This window comes from Lissotriton helveticus, chromosome 8 (genome assembly GCF_964261635.1).
Source record: "Lissotriton helveticus chromosome 8, aLisHel1.1, whole genome shotgun sequence".
NCBI lineage: Eukaryota > Metazoa > Chordata > Amphibia > Caudata > Salamandridae > Lissotriton > Lissotriton helveticus.
Genome location: NC_136069.1, coordinates 176,370,290 through 176,397,039, shown reverse-complemented (window position 1 = coordinate 176,397,039; position 26,750 = coordinate 176,370,290). Strand labels below are relative to the sequence as shown.

Genomic DNA, 26,750 nt, shown 5'->3' with positions numbered 1-26,750 from the left:
CCAATCCAACACTGCCACCAGGCCCGTAAGACCCCAAAGGCTTTGAGGGAGTACACAAACAGAGAGTTGTTTATTTACGAATTGCCCCGGCCTAGCGGTGAGGAAAGGATTTGGGCCTCCAGAGGGCTAAATTCTGGCTGATCCCAGAACAGAGAATGGTATGCTGTCAGGGCTGGCGAAGCTGCAGATACCTGTGGAATTGGGTCTTATGGAAACTGAATTCCTCCTGGAGATCCCGGAGGATCCTCATATGGGAGCCCCTCCAGACATCTCCAAGGTGAAAAAAGCCAATGAGGTCCCAGCGAGTGAACCCTGCAAGGTGGAAACCTGAGACATCCAGCAGCCCAACCACAGGGGGTCGCATGCATCAACCGTTGGTCCCGCCAAATCTGACGAGGGCCCGTCGCCGACACAGGAGAACGGTCCTTGTGGTGTCAGGCAAGGAGCAAGAAAGCCAGGTACCATACAGGTATTGCAGGGTCTATTGTCAGCCCTGAAACGAGATTTCCAGGTCAAATGCAGGTTCTCCCGGATCCCCGAACAGCTACCCATTGACCGAAAGGAGCTGCAAGGCCAAGTAGTACAACCGAAGATCGGACATCCTTGTGCCACCATCATAGGGCGACTCAACACAATTCAAGAGCGCTATTCGCAAATTCTTATTTACCCACAGAAAGGAAAGTATCATCCCAGATATACCATTAAACTAGGATTAGGGGGTGAAGAGGGGAAGTTTTGTAGGGTGTATAGTAACTGAACGAGTGTGATCCAATAATTTTGAAGGGTGCCGCCCTTCCCAGGACATTAAGAGGAAGGACGGCCCATTTAGCCAAGTCCCGCCAGGTACAATGCAGAAGCAGTGTCAAATTCAAGCTCCGAGTATTCGTAGAGCATTTATATATAGAAATAAAACCCACTGGAAATTGGTAGTTTATAGACCTAGAAAGGATGAAAGCCTGAGTGCATTTTGAATTTATTCCCACAATTTCGATCATAAACAGACCTCAGAAGAAACTATTAAACTATTCTACTTGCGTATGATCAACTCAAATATGGGAAAAGAGACATGGCACAAGTTTGATTTGAATTTGGTTTTATTAATCTTAGTGCTTGAAAACCATCACATGTCTTCTTGGTGCAAAACGACAAATAGCATACATTTTATAGAGAGCTGACTGAGTGAGATCTCACTACGTACAATTTCTGGTGCCTTTGAAATGCACAAGACCCTGATTCACAGAGTGAATGTGAGCCGGGTTTTTGCCATGCCATTTTGTGGCATGGCTGTGCCCACACACTGTGGTGCAACAACAGGGTCTGTCTGTAGACAGCTGCCATCCAGCCCTGAAAGGCAAATGCCTCACAAATTCCATCTCAAAGTATCCGTCTCATCATTTCAAAGTGATAAAACAAGGATTTAAGTATTTATTTATAAGTTTTGTATAGTGTTTCACATCTCATTTTGTTTGTATTATTTTGTAATGTGGTATTGATGCAGTGATTATATCCCTGCCAAGGTTACAACTGACCTCCAAGTTACATTGGTTTCCTGGTTCTCTTTCGGTGTGCATGGTTGATAGGGTGTTAGATTTAGTTTGGCCTACATGGCAGGTGTTTGGGTGAGCTGTGTGCAATTCCAAGGAATGACTTAAACAATGTCTGGTTGAACGTTAGCATATACGCATGAGGTGCTTTTTAGTCCATTTTGGCATCAATAGTCACCAATATGGTTATGGTTATGGACACTTGTTATAGGGAAGCAATTGACTCCCAAGGGAGTATCTTGGCGCACGCTACTCGAAAAACAGAAGTGCTATTAGAACATCCATGTCTTTAGTAGTTTTTGAACTTGGAAAGGTCTGGGTAAGTGCGAATTTGCAGAGGGAATTTGTTCCAGTGAAGTGGGGCAAGGTATGAGAAGGATCTAACTCCGAAACTGGAAGTGCAGATGTGAGGAATCCTTGATGAAGCCTTATTTGTGGACCTAAGCAGTCTGGTGGGCTGGTAGTGGCATAGTTTGGTATACAGGGAGGCAGGTGACGAGTTGATAAGTGCCTTGTAAGTCAAGCAGCATAACTTGAAGATGGCACATCTTCTTATGGGAAGCCAGTGTGAGGCTTTCAAAATGGCGCAGAGGAAGAGGGTGAAGGGAGACTGCAGATCAGCCGAGCCACCGTGTTCTGTGCAAGTTGACATTTAGACAGAAATATGCCATTAGCTGCCACCAGCAGTGCATTCCTATAGTCCAGGCGAGTTGTGATTAGTGCTTGGTCTAGGCTCATTCTTGAAGTGGAGGGAAGCTATGGAAAGACTTTTCTTAGGAGATGCATTGTCGCAAAGCAAGTGCCAAAGGTGGCGCTGACCTGGTCTTTCATGGATAAAGTTTGATGCCCAGATGTTTGACCACCTGTTTTGGACATGGGGCTAGGCCTAATTCAGCAGGCAACTAGTCCATCGACCAAAGCTCCTGGGCCTTACCAAAGAGCACTTGCTTGCTTTTTTTTACAATTTAATTGGAGGCAGTTGTTAGTCATCCAATCGGCAATTTCTCTACTGCAGCTCGCAAACCGAGATGTAATCTTTTCCGGATCATGCCCAAAGGAAATGACTCGTTGAATGTCCTCAGCATATGATATTATCTCAAATCTGCATGATCTTACAATTTGCACGGGGGTGTGGGGACGTCACATAGATATTAAACTGTACTGGGCTCAGGGAGGAACCCTGTGGTACTCCTCTAGTGACCAATATTTTTGGAGACTTGAAGCAATATCTTTGCTGAGGCAGTATTAAATTAGCAGCTTTACCAGTGTGGCCGCAACTAGTCCTTCAAGGAACACTTTTATGAGAGCCTCCTATTCCGTTTCATTTGTAATGTGTGTCTCCGATTTCCAAGGATAAACGACAAACACTTTAGACTTGCTCTCGGATCCTGCACTTTGTTTATATTTGACTGTGAAAGCTTTTGGCAGATTATTAGCTTTTACGGTTACCTGCTTGTGAAGTTGCTGATATTGTTATTGGTATGTCGGGGTGACTTGTGTTGTTTGCAACCTATTAACAGCTGTAACCTTGCAGGTTGCTACTGCCTTCTTCATGACTGAATCGACTGATGCGCCCTAATAATGGAAAAACTGGTCTTACGTTGCTTGTGGTGCAGTTCAGGGAGGATCTGGCCTGGTAGTTAGGGCTGGACTGATCTTATTGGAGTAGGGATCAAGACTGATTTGCATTCTGAGATGGCATGTTGTGTAAAATAATGATGGACTGGGATGAGGCCCTGAGTAATTATCAGTTGCTGAGATTGATTTAAGCATTCCATTCATCCCTTTTTTGTATAATTCAGTGAATCAGCGGCAGCAAAACCTTTCAGAGTTTATTCACATGTTGGGAGGTAGTTTGTAGCAAATGCATTGAAGGTAAATTACTTTAAAGCTGAGTTACCTTTCTCATAGTTCTTTACTCATTATCTTTCTTCTCTTTGAGTCTCTGTAATTGTTTTGCTGCTAGTATTGTAAGTCCACATTGTATGCTTGTGTGGAGACGGATGACTTTGTAAAGATCAAAGTAGGAGCCAGTGGTTCTATTTTTATAAGACGAATAACATTGTCTATACTCCTCTCATGTGAGTTGTGTAGTCAGTAAGGCTCAGGTCTACGAATGCTCTGGTTCAGGTTAGTGTTACTTTTCTAAGGCAAACCTGACGCAAAGTGTTCAGATAGGATTTACAATTCAACGCAAATCACAATTTGCATTGGATGGTAACCCAAATTAAAGCAAAGTTGCACAATGCGCTGCCTTTCATTACTTTGCGTCAAGGGAGCTTTCCATTGGTGGTGCATGGGCATTCCCATGCAAACACCCATGGATGTTGTCCCAAGTCCCTACCTACAAAGAATTGTAGACAAGGCTTTGTCCTAAATCCTGCAACGGGAGGAAATGTTTTGATTTCTCCTCTTTTTTGACACTTTGCATTAAGTCTTGGCATTGAACTCCGCTCATGGTGTTTGATGAGTTTCCGCACTCCGCATTATGTGGATCTCACGGAGTTTTCCTTGCTCGCGCTTGTCAACATCAAGTTGGCGAGCGCGGGCGAGGAAAATCCACCTCAGCGAGATTTTTCCTCATTCGTGCTCGTCAACATCAAATTGGCGAGCACGGGCAAGGAAAATCAACCTCCCAGTGAGATTTCTCAACACGGGCGGTCAGAGTTCTCAATGTGAGTGGTCGCGTATGCTCGCGACCGCTCGCCCTAAGAAACTGTCCGTTTGCTTTGAGAAAGCTAGAAAATCTACCCGAGCGCCAGAAAGGAAGGAGTGCCCACTCGGGCTGTGCATGGTGCAGTTCGCAATAATTTCACAGCACCAATAAACACCCGGCGCTGAAAATTCCAACAAACAGTATTTTTTCTAACTCACTCCTCTGTACACATATAAAGTGGGAAAAGCCTGAAAGCATAGTTTTTGTATGATAACGGACCCCTTCCAGTTCACAAACTGTGCTTGATAGTGCAGGTGAATTTACACAATGACAAAAGTGTTTGCACAAAAAACTTTAGATGCTGTATCGCTGCGTTACATTACTTTTAGTAAACCTGGACACCAATGTTTTAGTATAAATCTAAGATGACTGAAAATCTAAATCCGAGAATTTTCCCAGAGCTACTTTACAGATACCAGAATATTTTTTTTGACTGACCTGAGCCATTGTTGAACAAATGAAAAGAATATAAAGAACATAGGTATAGCCACATGTACCAAATGCCACTGGTATGTCTAAATGCAGATTTTCCACAGTTTTAATTGGAAGAAAATCAGGTTTTATTAACGGCAGGGAGGCTAATATTGGCCTCCGGGCCTTGCCATAAAGTTGAGTTTATTATTCTTGGTTTTCATGTATGTAGAGTCAAGCATGTCTTTGTGATTTTCTGTCCAGTGTTCGCTTAAAAATGTTGACATAATTAGCTGGTACAAGAGTTTAAACCTTTACCATTACTTGGCAGATGATGTGTGGCCACAATTTAACAAGCATTGGTGAAGCCATCTGGACTGCCTTTAATGTGCCAATACATATAAACACAGGCATTCACAATCTCTGCTCACATGCGCTGCAAGCACAAATGCTGTTTATAACATCAAAGCCTGCGCTTTTGGCTTTGCCAAGGCTAGGAAAAAAGGATTCTTTTTTGTACAAAACTGAATATGACAAATGGTGTGATAATTAAAAGCGCTATTTTGATTTTACATTTAAAAAAATGTCCTCATACATTCCAAAGGAAGCACTTCTGGGATGACTGAATGATACATCGAATAGCCAATAGCAGGTGGCTAGGGAGTACTACTCTTCTGGCTGAAGATAAGGCCTGCTTTATGTATAATTTGAAGAATTTAAAGAATTGGCAACAAGTAATCTTCCAAATAACTGCACAGTTATTTAAGCAACACCTAAAAGTTTAGCAAGGTATGTGGAGGAATCAATGTAGCACAGATTTCCAATATCGGATGCTGATTCTTTCCCATCACTGGAAAGCTCATGTCCAAAACATTAACATTTCTGTGCACTATTTAAGAGTTTATGCAGTTGGTGTTATATCCTCATTCTACTAGATGACAATATTTAAATAGCAACACCCTCTACCCAAGTACATCAGAATTTAAGGTGTCACCAAGTCTTCATTCATGCTCCGGTGACCTCTCCTGTACCACCAAAAATCCCCTTACGCCCAAAGCCCCTTGAATTATGCAATCTTGCAGTTGCTGTATTTTCTGCATAGTTATGGATTTGCTGCATTTACCACATCATTGGCCGAAAAAAAGATTTTAACAAAAAAATATTCTGGTTCAAACAGATCACAAGTTACAAAAAATGTAGCAACACGTTGCTGCGCAGTGGAAGGCCCTTTGCAAAGCTTGACTGGTCATCTTTCTGTCACTTATTGCTGTATTTGGGTGTCAAATTGGCTTTAATGAGGTGAAACCTTTGCCCACATAGTGCTAACATGTTTAAAAATGACAAAATAATGAGGCAATACTGTCGCAAAATGTGCCGATTTATGTCATTTAAATTGGCTTTTCTTGCTTCATGATTTGGTAAATCCTGCCACATAATATAGTCTTCCCCCGCCGCATTATATCCAGTGGCCCTGCTTAAACCTAAGTCGGGCTCTTATCAGCTATGGTTACTCCTCATATTCCACCAGAGTTCACACACCCAATTATCCCCAATCATCCCCATCTCACTCTCCCTCATCTCCATATCCCACCTTGCTTCATCTCTCCATCATAGGTAGTCCTAAATTACTTCCAATCTTTATCCATCTAACTCTCCGACACTTGGAAACACCAAATGCCATCCTGCTTAGGCAGCTCTCCTATCATGTCTCCCCTTCCAAACCTGTCTCATTTCCCCTCATAGTAGAGCAAGGTTCGCTCTCCTACCCACCCCACGTTCCCCTCCCACCTTGCTCCAACTACTCAATCAAACTGCATCATCGTAAGGCTCACACAGCTCATAGTCAAACCGACCATATCTCTGGCTGTAACTTCCACACCACGTAACCTAATTTTGCGTGATTTTTGTGGGAAGGTCCAAGACCCAATATAAATATCTCATGGGATGATACATGCAAGGAACATGCTTTGACTTACAAGTGGTCTCTGTGACCTTAATATGTAAGGAAATCTAACTGTAGACAGACTCTTGCAGACCCCTTGTCCAACCATGCTTCATCGGTTAAACATAGAAGGTCTGCCAGAGCCCCTCTTCAATCCACTGACATACAGACTCTGAGCCAGAGGTGTCAGTGCAGAGGTGAGCCAGAAACACAACCTGGAAAAATGAAATACCAATACATTTTTCATGCATTTATTTATGGTTTCTGGTGTGCTGAATTTGTTACATGCCAATCACTTCAAGGCCTTGAAAGGGGACAAAGAGTAGGGTAAAATAAGCAACTGAGACAGACATAGTGGTAGTAAGGGTGAGAAAGAAAGAGTAGGTGTTGCCTCACATAGATATTTCTCCAGGCACTGTGATGGATTATTTTCAGATTCAGTTAGCTGATTTCTTTCAAATTTGGGTTTCATGTATTGTAAAGGTTTGCCAGAGGAGGTAGGATTCCAACTTCATCTGTAATTTAGGAAGATGTTGTACTGCTTCATGATGGTTATCTGGTTATCTCCGTAGCCACGGGCGAACAGGTCTCTTCCCAGTGAGGGAGTATCTTGACGAAGGTTGGACTACAGGCATCCCTCTTTCCCTGCTTGGACTCATGAGGCCTAACAGGGTCTCTACCATGTTCCTTGAAATTTGAACAGACCAATTAGGTGCTGTATTACTTTATTTATGTTCATTTTGTTTATTTTGTTCATTCATAGTCATTGTGTGACTCAAGGGGTGGAACCATTCCCCCTTTTTGGTCCTGAAGAAATGCCTTGGGGTAGGGCTTGAAACTAGTAAACTAGGGAAACGGTGGGTCATATACCTTAAGCATTTCCTGACATTCCCATATTTTATAGGGGAGTGAATAAACTATTTTTACCCCACTAGTTAGTTGTTTTTAATCTCCTTTTTTTGTATATAAGTAAACCCACTCCAATATCCAATCAGTCAACATAGGTGTATAGGAACATCCTGCAATTAGTGCTCCCACATCTTCACTGGTAGCGCACGCCCCTTTCCGTAGAAGGTTAGGGAGGAACCCTATGATGAAGCATGCCACTATAGGATAACCCGGGTGGGTGAGGGTTATTTAAAATGACCGTTTCTTTCCTTCCTACAATGAGGTTAAAGTTCTCTTTTTCTTCGTTCTGCTCTCCCAGGGGGGGACCCCTTTGTGGTTATTTGGTTATCTGTTCACACCACGCCCCTGGGCAAAGCCACCTCAAAGTCTTACCAAGGCACAATTTTAATTAAAAATTGCTGGTATGATTTCTCCTCAGTTCTGATACAGTTTATGGTTGAGTCTGTGGAGGACATATGACCAAGATGCTTTTAAACAATACAATAGGATTTGTAAAGCGCTGCTTATCACCCGTGGAGAGTGGGTGTTGATTGGAGTTGCGGAGGTAGTTTGTTCCAATGTTTGGCGGCCACCTCGGAGAAGGCGCACCACCACTCCTGCTTTTTTGGATGCGGGGGTATGAAAAGGTGGAAGAACGAGGGGCGTAGTTGTCTGGTGGGTTAATGGAAATTCACTCTGTGGTTGAGTTAGGTGGGCACAAGTTGTGGAGAACTTTGTAGGCATGGGTGAGTATATTGAACTGGCACCATTTGCTTACAGGGAACCAGTGTAGTGATTTCAGGTGGGGGTCATGTGGGCTTGTCTCAGGACATCAAGGATGAGTTTTGCTACTGTGTTATGTATGATCTGGATTCTATTCAGAAGTTGTTTGGTGATCCCTACGTAGAGGGTATTGCCATAGTCCAGGCGGCTGGTGAAGAATACCTTGGTGAAGGTGCGTCTAGTGTCTTGTGTCTGAGGGGAGCCACTTGAAAATTTGCTACAGTATGCAGAGGATGTGAAAGCATGCAGAGGAGACAGCGTATATCTGATTTCTCATCGAAAGCTTGCTGTTGAAGATGATGCCTAGGTTTCCTGTGTGCTCTATGGGTGTTGAAGGGGGGCCGAGTTTGGTTGACCACCAAATGTCATTGCAGGAGGAGGTGGTGCTCCAGAAGATGAGGACCTCCATTTTGTTGATGTTGAGCTTGAGGCACCTGTTCTGCATCTAGCTGGTGACATTGGTCATACATATGTGGATGTCATTCACGGCTTCTAGAAGGTGGCCACCTGTTCTACAATGGCCCATCATGCGAATTGTAATGCGGATATGTTAATATCTGTCTATTCCAGGTCTAGAACTAAACACCCCAGACAAATATACTATGCAAACCAATATTATACCAGAGTGATCAATAGTTGACCACATATAAACCACAGATCATTGCTTTCTTTTGGAACAGTTGGAGTTGTCCTGGAATCATCCTGAGAAGACCAATGTACATATTTTTGCAGTAATTCTGACAATGTTGTTTCGAAATGTGTTACAGGCCCAACTTTACCTGGAATCTAAATGCGGTCATATTCATGCAAGCAAGTGAGCAAATAACTTTATTTTGGTTCATTGAACCATAAAAGTAAAGATACAAATATTAAAACATAATAAGATGCAATCTGTGATGTTTGATTTCAAAATCAGAACAAATCAAACTAATAAAATGAATATACAAGTATTACAACCTTTGGTGCTTAGGCAATAAAACTTTATAAATAAATAAATGCACCTGCTGTGGCAACACTGACAAACCTCAGCAAAACGTCCTGTAAGATGGACTAAAAAAGGGTCAGTTGTACCATCTGCAAAGTCTGGGCTGGTAATACATTACTTTACCCTTAGGCCAGCATGTTACACTTGAGATGGACAGATTAAAACTACCTAATCATTCTTTCGACAGTTTGCCATAAAACACAGTTAAAATACACATTCAAATCAAATTATTGGGAGCGAAGGTGCCTTCAGTAAGATGCATAAAAAAATTACAACAAATCTTAAACCATATGATCAGTACACTCCGACCTCCTCTAGTAGTTAAAGTGCTGTACAAATCAGGGAGGGCATAGAGCCTCAAGAGTATCAGGGGATTGGTTGCTGACTCATCTTTTGCCTAATTCTCATAATTTAACAAATATTGTGATACATCAAAACCCAGGCTTTACCTCACATCTGATTTTAAAATACGAAAGGCCTCTGTACATTTTCTGACAAACAGGGACTAACCATTTTCACCTTCCATTCATGTAGGCTGGAGAGAAGAACAAAATATGCTCTTCTGTTTCCTTATTATACACAAAGGAGGGGCATGCCAACCTGGCTGACTCATGAGTCTTGGCCCATTCTGTGGTAAAGGAGGTAAGAGGCAAATTTATGGTCAGTGTGTGCATATTCAGGTGTGTATTCTCCATATAGATATACATTTGTTGAATTGATGACTTTTTTCCTCCTGTTTTCAAGGGTGTATCTGTGGGATGGCCACTGGAATAATAGCTGGGTACGCTCAGATTAAAAAATACATTTCTACATCTCTACCCAGTAAAAAGGAGCCACTCAATGTACATGTGAACATTGAAAGTTGCAAGTAGTATTATATATTTACTTCCACTAACCTACGCTGAGAAGGAATTCCACAGATGTGCTCATGCCAATTTAAATAATGTTTTGTTTTGGGATCATGAGTTTAAAGCCTGCTGCTGTGCAAAAAACCCTAGTAGACCGATTGAAATAAGAAGGTCAGACAGATATTCCTCCATAAACATCTTTCCTCCTATGCGCCAGGACTCATTTTTATTTTGGAGAATTTGTGGTTGTATTGATCTTAGTGGTATTGGCAGTGGTTTGGTACTGGTGATGTACTGGTGGCAGAGGTTATTGATAGTGGCATTGGTACCGGTGGTGTTGTGCTCTTGGTGGTGGTGTGCTCATGGGATGGTGTGGAATAGGTAGTGGTCGTGTGGATTTGGTGATGATGTCATATTGGTGGTGGTATTTGTAGTGGTGGTATGGGTGGCATTGGTGGTGGAGTGCTATTAGTGTTGGAAGTGTGGTACTGATGTTGGTGGGAGTGGTAGTGGTTGTGGTATGATATTGATGATGGTAGTGGTGCTGGTGGTAGTATTGGTGGCAGGAATGGTGGTAGTACTAATACAGGTAATTGGTGTATTGGTGTGGGTGTTTTGTATTGGTGGTGGTACTGATGGTATTGTCACATTGGTGAAGGAATTGTAGGTGGTGTTGGTATTTGCATTGGTGGTAGTGGTATTGGTAATGTTACTGCTGGTAGTAGTGGTGAGGGGATTGGCATTGATGGCATTTGTATTTGTGGTATTAGTGGTGGTGGTATTGGCAGTTGTGGTATTGACTGTAGGGTTGTTGGTGGTGACAATGATACTGAATGTAAGACTTAAAGAAATCAATGTGACAAAACGTGATGGTTTGAGTGTACTTTTTAGATGTACAATTGTCTCTCTTGCATTTGCAAGCATTCTAAGGAAGAGAGAATTGTACACCAAACACTACCAGCATGAGGTAAAGAGAAATACTCCTCAGGATTGAATCCAGCCCTGGGTGGCGCCACAGCCCACTCAATGATATTTTAAAGATTCGGTGACATAAATTCTAGCTGACAGCCATAGTTCTCTGCAACCAGAGATAAAAATAAAGTCTATCTCATCCCAAGCCCGTCTTGTGTAGGCCACGGTACTACATGTAAATGTTCCCTGGAAAGAAACGTCAATGCTTTCCAGCTGACGTTTCAGCAATCATGTGAGCTCTAGAGAAATACAGACATACATTGGATACATCAAAGCTCATGGTGAAAAGTAGCATTTTCTTATTAAAACCTCCAGTCTATGAGATGAATCGTATTGCGAGCTCAGGCACAAGCTCACAACTTCATGCGTGACTCATCAGTGCTTAATTTGTAAACAAAATGTAGTGCCAGGGCCCAAGGTATTTCTCAGGAGGACATCGTGGTTAGAATTACCCAATGTCCCTGCCAGCACTACCAAATACCAACCATCAGGCAATACAAATGTGACATTTTGACTATTCCAGGTTACCTAATGTAGTAAATATGGCCTTGATCCAGTGGATTTAACTTTTTGTAATATAAAAACAGCACCTCGGTGTGGTAGACTGTCATAGATAAGTGATGGTGATTATAAATAAGTGCAAGTACTAAGCACTTGCAAACACCGGCACAAATTAAGCACTGCAGTAAGGGCAATTCACATCACCAAGAATCTGAAGACACATTGTGCTTCCTGCGAGCAGTTAACCCTTCCAGGCTCCTACACCAGCATTGGGACCGTATCTCTGGCTGGCCTCACAACAGGGAAAGTCTTTAAAATGCAGGATACCTTGGACTAAAGCAACAGCAGGGTCCTCTCGAAAGACAAACATGAGATGTTGGGAGTCTGGAAGTCTTTTCATAGATAGTAAAATTGGGAGCAAATGTGTGTAGGAACAGCCTTATCATGCTTAGTTTTAGGCTCGAAACGTAATAAAAAACAATGACATCTCAATATAGGCTTCAATGCCCAATTAGACAAGCTGGAAAACAAACCAGAAAAGGCTAATCTGGAATTAACTGTAATGAATGTTGGTTTCCAAGTATTTCTTAATTTTCAAATGGGTTTCGGGGAATAACAGTGTTTCCACTGATATGTTTGCATAACTTGCCAAGCAGCAAAAGGCTGTTTGCAATACAAGAGGTCTATGTGGAAGTTAAAGGGGGCTGCATCGTTTTACTGGTACTCTGTAGGACTCTCATTTTGTAGGGATGCTTAAGCATCCTCAGGGTTACCATAGTGCTTTGTGGTGCAGGATGATATTGGCTACCACCAGCTTTAAGTTTACAGGCGTCTGGAGGTACCTTCCTCACGATATTTCAAAATGGCAAGCCAAGAAGATGAGACTTTATTGGCATGAGATGAAAAAGATAGACGCTATCAAAAAATACAACTCCCAAATTCTTGGCCGAATCAATCTGGACTGGGAGGGCATCTAGTTCCTCTGGCCACCAAGCATTGGACCAACAGGTCACATCCCTGCCAAACAGTAAAACCTGTCTTCTTGCAGCGACTGCAGCTGTGGCACATGCAGGAAAGAGTGGTGGGGCCGGGTGTGGGGGGTGTATTTTGACAATAACCAGGGAAAATTAATTTATTTATTTTCCCTCATCATCGTCCGTAGTAATCCCCACTCACCCGGCCCCACTGCCTTTACCTACATGGGCAGCGGCTGAGCGACTGAATGAGTATTGTCGGAGATGGCAAGAGTAATCTGTGTGTCGTCTGAATAAGAAAGAACCGAAAGACCAAATTATCTAATAGGCTAGCCAGCAGAGACGTATTTTGATTAAACTGAGAGCCTTGAGGAACACTACATGGAACCAGGTAGGCAAGCGTAACAATAGCAATCAATGTTTACATTCCACCGTAACGGGAAACAGCCTGTACAACGCAACTTTTACATCGCATTACCATTACAACGCAGTTATTACATCGCAACATCCTTTACATCACATGTCATTACAATGCAGGCATTACATCGCATGCCACTACAACGCATACCATTACAACGCATGTCACTACAACGCAGGCATTACATCGCAAGGCATTACAACACATACCATTACAATGCATAGTACCCTTACACTATCCAACACTTACCCTACTGTTGCACTCACTGGAGTTAGAATAGTAATTATTACCCCTACACTATGCAACACTTACCTTAAATGCAATGTAATGGTATGCGTTGTGAATGTATAATGCGATGTAATGGAATGCGCCGTAAAGGTAGTTTCTAAAAATGTTAAGTAGTGACATGCAATGTAAAATCATGCGATGTAAAGGATGTTGCGATGTTAAAACTACGTTGTAAAGGCATGCATTGTACATGTATGCATTGTAATGTCATACAACCACCGTTTCAACTTACTGGACTGAAAGGTATGTGAAAGGTAAGGTTGACAGAACTAGCTGTAGGCACAACTGACGATTGCACTGGTCTAATGCGGCTCCCACCATGAAAGATAACATCACTCAAAAGGGAAACAAGTGATGGACACTCGGTCTGACGAGCTGAATCCAGGCCAGCAACATAAATAAAGGTGTCCGTGAGGTAAGGATATGTTATCCATACAGTAGGGGGGCATTGTGCATTATCAGAGACAAATAGCTGCAAGTTCAAACAATTACATTTAAAACGAGAGGAGGGGGGTGAACATTAAGGCATGCATTAGCCCGTACCCCCTGCCCGAACCCCCCCCCGAACAAGCAACACCATTCAGATAGTTATTAGAAATAAATGTTTGCTGTCCATCTCTACCCATCCATCTGCGAGGATGAGGTGGCCAAGCAGGTCACTGATACTGATTGGACACACTGTCAAATGCAGCAGAGAGATCCAAAAAGATCAAAGCGGGAGGGTCACCATGACCAAGCACCCCTCTAGTGTCATCGGCAACAGCCACAGGTGCCGACTCCGAACTGTGGCCCCTTCTGAAACTGACTGGGACAATGCAGCAATATTGACAGTATCCTCAGTGAAACAGTCAAGTATGCCAAGTTTGTTAAGGTGATCAGATGCTCATCATCAAACCAGTGCAGCACACCACAAACACCTTCCTTGACTTAGTACATTGTGAGGCAACTTCTGTTGGAGAAATCCCTAACAATATTTTCAAGTAAGCCTGCCGTGCTAGAAGGGTGTCTCCTAAATTCAACTTCTATAACGAACAGGGAGATATTCTTGCTTCTTTCAGCCATCCTTCTCCTCAAGAACTTTCTTTTTAGGTCTGGAATGACCGTGAAGCTGTTTGCATGATCTATTGTTTTTAGTTCTTTAAAATGTGCTTAGAGTGGACTTTGGCCCCTCTCTCCGGGGAGTAATCCTTTCTCTCACCCCATGTTATTGGTTTTTTTTGTGTATATTTCCACCTTTCATGGAGTACAGCATTCTAATGCACTTAGTACTATTTTACGTCTCAAAAGTCCAATTAATTGTTACATTGTTAAAAACTTCAACTCACAAAGGCAGTGTACACAGAACGCAACAGTTTTTGTTTTGCTTTCCATTTTAGTAGTGTCTTATAATATTTTAACAGAGAGTCAATATGCAAGCCAGGCCTATTAGCGATGTCAATGCTCGTTACAGGTTACAGGTTTTGAAAATGGGACCTTTGCCAGAGAGACACTGCACAGGTCACCAGAAGAGGAAGCTTTGCATCCTATGCCATTCCGATGAGCCACCATGAGGATCCTTTAGATGTCTGGTTAAAAGTCGATAGAAAAATGAACTGATCTGCAGCATTCAACATGTGGAATTCTAGTATTCAGCGGCAAGTGAGCTTAGACTCAGATGAAAACCTGATTGCAATAACTGTTTTGACACATAGCCAATAAGTTTCTCAAAAAACTTTATAACAGGCATTTACAAATTCAATAGAAACACACATTTGGGATAGTTTATCCTTTTCAATCGCTTATTTTAACAAATGCTAATGGCCTGACAGTATGCATTATAGCATTGTCTTCCATTAACCCTCTTTAGAGATTTATATGACTTTTGCATCCATTGCCCCTGCAGTAAAAAGGTCCATCATCAGGAGGGAGCTAATAGTGTTGCTGTTGGTACCCATGCAGTAAGGTGGTCCAACATATAGCTATCAATCTATAATTTCTTGGCTGGCATTTATCTCCTTTCTTAAAAACACGGCTAAGAACGATGGGGCATATTAGCAAGGGCGATATCGCCGCTTTAGCTGGACTTTTTCCAGCTAAAGCGGCGATATCTTTATCGCCCTATTAGCAAGCTTCAGCTTATAGGCGATAGCTAAAGGTTTGGGGCCCGCTTTGCATGTCAGCGATATTTATCGCTAATGACATGCAAAGTGGGTGTACCCACCCTGTTAGCGACTGAAAGCAGTCGCAAACACAGCTATCGCCTATTAGCAAGGCAGGCGAAGCGATTAAAAAATGTGCGCTAAGCGCGAATATCACCAGAACCTAATGCCTGCTCAGACCATGACTTAACCTGTATATCCAATGGGAGGTGGATATTCAGGTTAAGTCCCCATTAGCGATGATGCCTGAATATCGCTGGATTTCCAGCTATATTTACGCATTAAGCCGCTATCGCTGGATATTTTATCGCTTTAGAGATAAACGTTGCTGATAGCACGTTATCTCTGCGATAATATCCGTCGATAAAAAAAAATTGCTAAGCGCATTTAGCGATAACTATCGCTATTTGTTGCTAATAGGCCCCCCATGTTTATCAAAAGGAATATGCTAGCGATAATAGGGTAGCCCACCAATACATGACATTGTACAAGATATTCAGGAGAACATCAGAACTAAACACAATTTAAGTTTTCAGCTACTTTAAAAAAACTCATGAGAATTCATAATAAACCTAAGCTCTCAAGTGTAAGGGGAACCTCAAGGTTCACATTCTCTCTGACTCCCTCTCTCACTCGTTCTCACTCTCTCTCTCTTTCTGTTTCTCTCTCCTCCCCCATCCGTGGGAATACCTCTAGTGAGCCACCACCTTAATTAGATGTGTTAGTATTTGTTAATTTCTACTGCTATACATGCTCTCCTTTTTTCATGTTGTATATAAACATAATGGGGCCTATTCACAAAGACATTTTGGGGTATACCTTGTAATACTCTGTAGTACTGTTTTATGTACTCTTACGTACCTTGGTGAATGTGCCCAAAATATCTACAAGAGTAATACAATTGGAATATTTAGGAAATATTCAGATGCAATCAGAACTAATAGAAATAACTGTGGCCATCATTGCACTTTTACTAATAGGGGATTCAGGGCTGATACACAAAGGCCTACAAGAGTTTGAATGAGAACACGGGTAATGCTACTTTCAGTACTAAAAAAATGCTTTTGTGGATTGGCACCATTGTCTAAAACCTGGGGATAAAACAAAAAATATTTTTCTATGATTTCCTATGAATCCCAAGTCAACTCTGCGCTTAGGAGGCTTTTATCAATTCAGCTTTGAACAAATGTCTCCAGCACTGCTGCACTTTACTCTAAAAATGGCACTTACAATACCAGGAATGTTTATTTGTGAACCTGTATACCAAGGACATTTTCACTAATTGATTAAGAGATTTTGCAGAGCTTGACAGTGCCTCGTGATCAGCCAAAGCACAGAGATATGGCTTGTCTTTAGTATTTTTTTAGCACAAATTTAGTCAACAGGCAGCAGAGTCACGGACAAGCATAAAGTCAATGAGTGATAGGAGAGGTAGCTGGTATGTGGACAGGTAATGCAATGTGATATTGTTTTCTTTCAAGAGATGAGTCTTCAACTCTTTCCTGAATTGGAGCAGCAGTGGGGCAGACATGACAGATGCAGGGATGTATTTCAGGTCTTAGGTTCATAAATGGAAAAGCCTGCTGCTGTGTTGTTTTTTCTTTTTTATGCTTCTTATTGTGCAATCTGATAGTGTCCTAACTGTGGGTACGTCTAGAACCTCCCGAGATGGTCCATTTGTCTGCAAGACCGGCAACGTGTTGGTCATGATGGTTTTGTAAATGATGCATCTGGTTTTGAAGATGAGGCGGGACAGCAAGGGGAGCCAATAGAATTCCATCAGAATGTGGGTGATGTGATCATATTTCTTCAGGCCTTGGATGAGACGTACTGTGGCATACAGAATACCCTTAGGTGGTGTAAGAGTGGAGCCTGGGAGGCCATGGACCAATGAATTACCAGCATCCAGATGCAAGAGTATGCTGGATGTCTGAAGCAGAGGATATTTTTAAGTAGAGCTGTGTATCATTGGTGAATCGTGATGCTAATATCTGTGCGTAGAACACCTAGCGGGTCTATGTAGAGGCTGAAGATGACATGGGACAGAATGGAAACCTGGAGACGCCGCTGGTGGTGGGAATCTTTTGGGTCCTTCAGATGCCCATGTGAACAAACTGGTGTTGGTAGGAAAGGTAGAAGATAACCAGAGAAGGGCATTGCAGGTGAATTCCATGCAGGACTCCAGGGTGGGCATGTGGGCGGGGAGTCCAGCAGTATCAGGAGGCAGGGGTCATCTTCATCTGTGATCAAGAGGGCATTGTCTATGATGTGTGAGGATGTGGTCTCCATTCTGCAGTAAGACCTGAAACCAGATTGGCATTGCGCACTTATTTTAAAATTATGCCCCTGTATAGAAAGTGTACAACCACAACACTCCTAATTATCTATGAAGTCATGATACTCATGATCACACACATACGTGAGCTTGCAAGACTCTAGCTTTTAACTTAGTTATAACCGTGTTATATTTGGCACTAGGAACTGTACCAGAAATTATCTCTCCTGGGATAGACTCCTGAACCAGGCCAAGAAATGCATTTACTATGGCTTCAGTGTGTGCCTTCCACTGCCAATCAGCAGTTCCAGGGTAGTGAGAGTGTTTCTGACAGCAGAGCTGGCTGTGGGTCGGCCACCAAAAACACAGTGCTCCACTGGCCTCTGTATGAGGGGGGAAAACCGAGAGGTGGGCGTATAGGGCATCCATTTATTTTTCTCAGATGCCTCCTTACCACCCAGGTCTAAATAGGCCCTTACAATTAGGAAGCATACAACGATGCACTAATGAAAATATATATATATATGAGTTCAATTAGCTGCTGGCTGTTTAATGGGTAACTGTGTTTAATGGTCTTATAATATCACCAATGTATTAGAGTGAGAGCAGCCAATGATTCTCAAGGCATGGTGGGATGTTCATGTCACCAGAATACTGAAATTGCAATGATGGATCACGACACACATTTCCTATTATGTACTTTTTAATATTAGATGTAAAAATATGCAGAAATCTTGTGTCCATAAATTAGTGAGCGCACCGCTGGAAATATACAAGGTTCAAGCCAGATCTTCCACTCTCTATGGGGCGGAACTCTGGGGGCATCGACGAGCGAGTGAGATTAGCACAACAGAGAATAATTGTATCAGACAGTTGCTCTCCTTACCTAAAAACACCCCACTAATTCCATTGAGGCTGGATTTAAACCTGAGGCCAATCGCAGATGCAATTGCCTCACGCCCGCTTCTTTATTGGCGCAGATTGTGGAGTGTGCCGGAGCTCGAGTGCTATAGAGAGGAACTGAAGATTGTGATGGCCTGTCCGGGTGCAGGAAGGATTAAGTGGCTATCATTCATAAGTGGGCAGGCGTCTAGGATTGGCATGGAGAATCTCTGGTCTAATCCGGAGGTCGCGTGCCAATCCATTTCGAGGCGAACCCTGGCAGAGACCATAAAACATCATAATTTACACGAAGTTCTTCGATCAGTGAGGCCTTCTAGCCTTACTGATAGTTTTCTAGATTCCAAGAACGCTTACAGCTTCGAGCAGGAACTAGATACTATAGAACCGGTCTTAGCTAAGAAACTGTATTTACAGTTCAGATACGGCACACTACCCCTGCATTCTTACACAGATAAATGGAAAGTGGGTCCAGCCCGCTGCTGTCCTGGTTGTGAGGACCCAAATGAGTCGTTAACGCATGTGATTTTGTTCTATCCTGCATACTCCGCTAGCAGAAAGAAATGGATTATACAGCTATGTGTGAATTTAGGAGTCAGGAATTACTTACAGTTTTTTAGAATTTTTAAATCTGACACTAATGCACTGATAGTTACCGCTATTGCTAAATTTCTGTTTTACATGTGGTTAACAAGACGGAGAATGGTTCGGAAGCAACAAGGTACCCTGGCTATAGATAGATAATCAGTTTCAGGGCCACTTGGGCTTCCAATGTGCTCTAAATTTTTAACTCATGTATGTATAAATTATTGTTTTAGTATTATAATTGCTATCCCATAACCATATGTTAACCTATAGATTGTATACATGAAATGAGATGTAACCTGTGTATTAGTTATCTTTTAAACGTATTTTTCTTCTTGTTGTACTTTTATGGTTCATAAACAACCGAAATAAAGTTAACGAACGATATATGAGTTCAATTAGCTGCTGGCTGTTTAATGGGTAACTGTGTTTAATGGTCTTATAATATCACCAATGTATTAGAGTGAGAGCAGCCAATGATTCTCAAGGCATGGTGGGATGTTCATGTCACCAGAATACTGAAATTGCAATGATGGATCACGACACACATTTCCTATTATGTACTTTTTAATATTAGATGTAAAAATATAGAGGCTTTCTATTATTTGGAATTCATATTTTGCAGAAATTGTCATTCTTTCGACTTCTTCATAATAATGATATAGATCATGGGTCATAGGTTTTCAAAGCATTACCATTCATGCAAAACAAACAGACAAAGGTGAGCTACATAATCAGTAGGTAAAGAATTCTGCTCCGCCGGTAGAGTTTGCAGAGTTTTGCCCACTCCGCACGGAGCTTGGATTTCCACAAAACTAACTCTGCAAAGTGAAGCTGAGCGGAGATTTTACTCTCATTCGGTTTGCCAACATTAAGTTGGTGAGCGCTCACGTGGAAAAAATGTGCGCTAAACCTACTCCTGGTGAGATTTCTCAGCGCGGGCAGTCGCGGCAGCTTACTTTAAGGAATCTGTCTTTCAAGTAGAATGTCTACATGAAAGGAAGATAGCGCCAGCGACGGCGAGTGCTGTTTGCACTGATTTTGCAGCATGGGACAAACTCCCGGCACTTAAAATCAGAGCGAGAAGTGTGACTTAATAGACTCTGCTGCTGATGAAACTCGGTGGAGCACAGCTGAGTTTTTACAGCACTTCGCTGAGTTAAGTAGACCTGCGCAAATTCTGCCCAGGCCTAACATGTATGGCTGGTAACAGTGCATGATAGTCTAGTAATGCCCTGGCGAGGCTGTGGGATAAACAATGAGACTTACAATAAAAAGCAATGTATGACCAGTAACAGTGAATGATTGTCTAGTAATGCTCTGCCAAGGCTGGGGGATAAACTTTGGGACCTATAATAACAATCAATGTATGATCGGTAACGGTGAATGATAGTATAGCAATGCCCTGTCGAGGCTGTGGGATAAACCATGAGACCTGTGGTACGAAGCAATGTCTGACAGCTCACAGTGCATGATAGCCTAGTAATGCCCTACCGAGGCTGTAGGATAAACCATGAGACTAGCAATAAGAAGCAATGTATGACCGGTAACACTGCAAGACAGTCTAGTACTGCCCTACAAAGACTGTAGGATAAACCATGAGACCTGCGATAAGCAGCAATGTGTGGCCGGTAATGGTGAATGATAGTCTAGTAATGCTCTGGTGAGGCTGTGCGGTAAACTCTGGGACCTGCAATAAGAAGCAATGTTCTTTCCCATTCAACACAATGTTGGAAATTATTGCCTCATAATTTCTCAAAAACGACTTAGTTATAGATCATAGAATATAACAAATAGTTTAGAAGATGGCTGGTTGGTTGGACGGAGTGCTTCATAGATGGACGGGTGGGTGGGTGGATGGATGGATGGATGGCTCGATGGAAAGGAATGGATGGATGGATGGTTGAACAGAAGGATGCATGGGTAATTGTTCCTACTCTGTTAGATGACAACATGGCAGTGTTTCCTCCAACAGTGTCTCCCAGCCATCAGTGATGGGTACATTTGAGAATGTATATATTCCCTCAAACAAGGATACATCCGTGGTTATATAAACAAAATCACAGAGGCTAAATAACAGCTAAACATATATATGGTTCAATTATATCACTGCGGACGAGTGTGTTGAAAATGTCATGACACCATACTGAGGCTGTATTCATACTGCATGCCAAGGTGAACATTTAGGGCCAGATGTAGGTGTCTAAATACGGGTCGGTAACGCCGAAATTCAGTAGATTTCAGCGTTATCGACCTGTATTTAGCCATTCCTAATGTAGGTAAGGAATCTGTAAATAAGGACCGATTCCTTAAAACCGATTCCTTATTGCTCTTGCATTTAAGGAATCTGTAATACCGATTCCTTAAATGCAATGTAGGAAGCACATTAAAGAGTGCTTTTGAGCCTTAAGAAATCGGTAATTACCACCAACTTCAAATTGGTGGTAATTAGCGATTTCCTTTAAAAAAGCACTTTTTTGCTTTTTTAAAAGTGCCATGTGGCACACAACCATGCCCTTAGGGCATGTATGTGCGCCACATGTGCACACATGCACATTTCAGGGGTGCAACAGGGTGTCCTTTGGACACCCTGGCACCCTTGAAATACCTCCCGGTATTACCGATTTCGTAATACCGAATCTCTAATACTGAATGTCTTCACATTCATTTCTATGGGCCTCCAAGCCCATAGAAATGAATGAGTAGGTATTCCTTATTACCGAATCTCAATTACCGATTCGGTAATAAGGAAATTAAGGATTCAGTATTTTTTACCGAATCTTTACCTACATAGGAAATAACGATTTCTTAATAGCGAATCGGTAAAATTCGCTATTAAGAAATCGGTATTTCACATTTACCTACATCTGGCCTTTAGTTATTTACTATTCATTTAAGTGATATGGCTGTTGTTACTGAAAGAAAAATGACGGTTCCAAAACCTCTTTGTAACGTTGTAAAATGTTTTCCATAAATCACGAAAATCACAAAGCACAGTGTTAAAATACTGAACATATCCTCCTGCATTCTCCACCCCATGTCTGTGAGGTGTTCAATGGGCAATCACTCCACGAAAGGTGGAAAACTCAACACTTAAAGTACAGCTGCACTAAGAGGCATGACAACACTGCAAAAGGAGTTTCAAAGGCCTTGAATTCTATCCTGAAATGTACTTAAAGTAGAAAAATGCCAATAGTAAGACTGCAACTTTTGACTCTACATTAAGGAGTGTGTTTTCTATGTTTATTTCGCTACAAATAACCAAATCATACAGTACAGTACTCAGACTGCTGTTTTTTGTCAATTAATGCTGAAGGTTCCTATGAATTACTTTCCATAATTCGTGAATATGACATCAGTCCTCTGTACTATATATATATTGCAGTCTGATTCTCTTCCCCCATCTCCTTAACCTTGATAGTGCCTTCAGATTAATGCAACACCACCCTCCCACCCCCCGTCCTGAGCGCCACCATTGCCTTTAGTTAACCAGGAACACCTTTTGTGAAAGGTAAACGGGCCCTGAATGTTCTAACTGCACTAAAGGATCATTGTTAGCAGAACCTGGCCCACAGCAGCTTCAAAACTCTTTCACTTCTGCAAACAGAGGGCCTTATTTATGAAGGCCTTGAGCCGCCGGTGCGTCACTTTTAACATGGGAAAAAGTGACGCATCAGTGTCGCAAGGCTTTCATAAATGAGGCCCAGAATGTCTAGCATCACACAACAAAATAAGTTTTTCTTAAAACCCATTTTCTGAGCAACATATTTGGTTTTTAAAGCATGCAGCTAATCGGTACAGTACAATATTTAATTAGTTACTTAAAGGCGTCTTCTTTTAGAAATAAAACTTTTTTATGCAAATTGCTTACAATAAAAAAAATGGCAATATGTTCTATGCATAATAAGGGCATCTCGTGTTTCTGATGGAAGTTGGCTTAATGTATCACCAGTATCTCTCGATGGAATTTTTGAACCGTGTGTCTGAGTGCATCTATGTGGATGTATAAATGCATACACCAACACACACACACACACAGTACCTTATATACATATATATGGTTATTGTTATATTGCATTGTGTGTGTATAAGCAAACGTGTGTGTGTGTATATATATATATATACACACACACACACATATATATATGTATGTTTATATATACATACTGTATATGATCTTGTGGATGATGGAATGTTGTGAACACTTGCATGTTGTGTGATAGTGTTTCAGAGATATAGTTTGTTTATGGAGCAGCAGGTGCAGTGGCACTGGGGGCCCAATAGGCTGGGGGGAGGGGGCAACTTAACCCAGGCCCATTTTCCTTGCTTGCACAGGGGCCCATGGCACCCTTGCTATGCCACTGCAGCATGTACAGTATGCGCAGAACATGTATCTCTGTCCTTAGACTGCTGTGACCGTCTCTCAAAATGTCTCTCAAAATGCACTTGCTGGAAATTCATAAAAGTTGCTCCTCTGCTCCATGCATGACTATAACTGTCTATTGTAGCACTATATTTGCCATGCATGTGACCGATAGGTATTGCAGCAAATTATTCAAAGAAATTACAGAAACATTACTTAAAGACAAGGCAAACAGCTGACGCATGATGTAAAATTGGCGTTGCCCATTCCAACTCAGGTGGTTTAACAGTAAATGTGAATTTACCGTTAACTCCCTAAATATGAAGGTGTTCTGTCACAACCAGAGTATGCCTTAATACGAGAATTAGCATTAACTACCTACTCGCCTCCTTCAGAATCAGTATCCACTCAGTCGCTCTTATGCCACAACCTACAACTAGGGGTGTGCGAAATATCCCAAAACTGCAAAAAATGCAAATTTTTAAATTTGTGTTTAACTGTTCATTCGCAGTAATTGTTTTTGCCATTCCGTGTTAGCCCTCAATTTTTACCTGAATGGCAGTATTACGGGATGCAGCATAATGGCGGAAGTTTGCGAGGCAAGTGTGACGCGAAAATCACAAAGGGTTGCTCCAGAGTAATTTACATTGTGCTCATGTCTACCTACAAGACAACAAAGTTCTGGCTGTCTGGCACAGGTGCCCCCATTTGAACATTTCAGTGAGGTGAACTAGGCAGGGGCATAAACTGGCTGCCCACATCAGGAAATCAGCCAGTTTTTTTAATGTCAGTCAGTCAATTACTTTATTCGATACTTATAATATAAGATCATAAAAGTACAGATGAATACAATTTAAAAACAACAAAATGCAGATAAATACAATTTAAAAAGCATCAATCAATCAGTAAAAAAAGAGAATTCTATACATATCAATATGAAAGTCGAAGTAACAAAGTAATGGCAATGATAATTAGGAATTATTTAAAAATGCATTCAGTGGTGTTGTGCTGCTGCCTGAGCTTCCATGATTGAGTTAAAAAAGACGCCACTGACAAGCAAACCATGGGGTTAGGCAGGGATTGTAAAAAGAACATTGCTACAGGACACTGTTTGAAACGAAATTTGCACATCAGGGGGAGAATAAATCTTTTAGGGGGGGTAATGAAAACTGAGCTAGAAAAAGGATCTGCCCTCACAATTAGGGTCCTATAAGTGGTTTGTAAACTCCGGCTTTAGTCACGCAGAGTTGTACAGGCGATGGCACCCTTACATTGTTTGGCGCTGTCACACCTGAAAGCACGTGAGCTGTACACACAAAGCACAAAAATACACACAGAAATGTCATCGCGTAAATGCAGTTCGCCAAGCCTACTGTAGGCCCGTGAGCTCCCCTGGTCCGCCATCCTCCGAGCGGGACATCGGTGAGCCCCTCGGCAAAAAAACGACACTCCTTTTACGCCCCCAATGAACACAAGTCTCTGTTGTCCAAGTGCCGGTTGCACGATCCATCTCCCAGCAGGACCGTTCCCCGCCTGCCCATCCCAACCCAGTCCTCGGGACCTCTTCCCTGCGCTCTTGAAACGTCACGGGTCCCTAGAGGCTGCACTTTCTCCGTGCGCACTTTGTCCCTCCGAAAGCGGAACACGGAAAAGTGCAGTGTTTACCCATCACAGAGCACAGGGGCCCACCTCGGACAGAAGACCGCCTTAGAACTACTCACTCCCCATCAGGCAACTGCAGGAAGTAAACAAAGCGTTGCGCGCACTCCTTTCAAACTAAAGCGCTCGCCTGGAAAGCAGAGGGCTGGAAACAGCCCCCAGGTTCGAGCCTGCTTCCGAGCTGCTCCGTTACTGTGCCTCCTCCGAGGCAGCTCCGGGACTGCCTCCTTGCCCAAAATCTGCCTTGCTCATCAGCATTCATCACTTTCCCCACAGCATCCCGGAACTAGCGCACTGAAGGCCAACATAGCCCACGCTTAACCGCCTCTCCAGGTTGCTCGCGAATGCGCACGTTCCCCTGTACCACCAGGGGCCTCAAATTCAACTTCTTCCCATCGTTTGAGCGGCCTCTGGTCCCCTTCTCCCTTTGCGCACGATCACCTCCCCAGAGAGCATCGTTTTCGTTTTTTGGGCCAGGGGGCCAAGACAGTCTCCCCATCCCCTTAAAGCTCTGCCCTGTAGATGAGTGGTCGATAGAAGATTCCATGACTTACCAGCACCGGGCGGAGAGAGGTCCCGTTGGTAGAAGTTTCCCTCCACGGACAAGTCCGCTTCGCTCGTGTCCCACCAGTGCCTGGTCTCTCCGGGGTCCGAGTCTAGGGCGCGCGGGGGCTCGAGGTGGCGCGGGGGAGGGTCACAAGGTGCCAGGACCTACGGACTGTAGGGTTCAGGAGCTCCAGGGATGGACGGGCAGGCTGCGAGGGGAGGGGGTCGGTGGGTGGATGCGGGAGGAGGAGGCTGGAGCGCTCTGGCCACTGCAGCCCGTCTGCGAGAGTAATATCAGGGTGTGCGGCGGAGAGGGAAGGAGCCAGCCAGAGGGGCGGAGGGAGGATGAAGGTAGTGTGCGTAGAATGTGAGTGACGGTGCGTGGGGATGCACTGACTCACTGCGCTGGCAGTGGACTCCACACGAGGCTCCTTGGACTCAATGAATCTCGTGTTTTTTTCCTTTCTCCAGTCATGGGTCAGTGAAAGTAACTGTATACAACCCGAGCTCCAGCTTTTACTACGCGAGGATCCGCCTCTGTGTCACCGTGCGTAAAGAGAGAGAGAAAGGGGTGGGGAAGAAGGATGGGAGCGAAGGGGCTTCAGGGCCATGAGAAAGAAAGAAAGAAAGAAAGAAAGAAAGAAAGAAAGAAAGAAAGAAAGAAAGAAAGAAAGAAAGAAAAAAAAAAAGAAATGCGTTCTGGATAATGAAAGCAAGTAAAAATAAGGATGGGGAAGCAGATGAGAGGAGAGTGAAGGAATGTGGGGAGCATTTTCAAGAAATTGGGGAGAAAAGAAAAAAATAATCAAATATGCAAATGAACAAACATTTGCGATAGATGGTAGGAATAAAACAAAACAAGCATTTTCAATGCAATAGGTCTTGCATTTACGCGACTTTGAGCTATTGGCATTGTAAATGACAATGCCTTTGGTTTACGTTTTGGTTTTTAAAACATAAATAAAAGCCATTTTTTGCTATTCCTTAATAGTGAAAAATAACGATTCGCTATTA

At 42.7% G+C, this 26,750-nt stretch overlaps 1 protein-coding gene across 1 annotated transcript in view; it reads right to left on the bottom strand.

Annotated features, from left to right (window-relative positions):
* Nucleotides 1-26,018, bottom strand: part of ERG (ETS transcription factor ERG) — a 556,889-nt gene extending 530,871 nt beyond the window's left edge. The window contains exon 1 of the mRNA XM_078656846.1: nucleotides 25,745-26,018. The gene's annotated coding sequence lies outside the window, so the exon portion shown is untranslated. The remainder of the gene's footprint in view (nucleotides 1-25,744) is intronic.
* Between the last annotated feature and the right edge of the window lie 732 nt (nucleotides 26,019-26,750).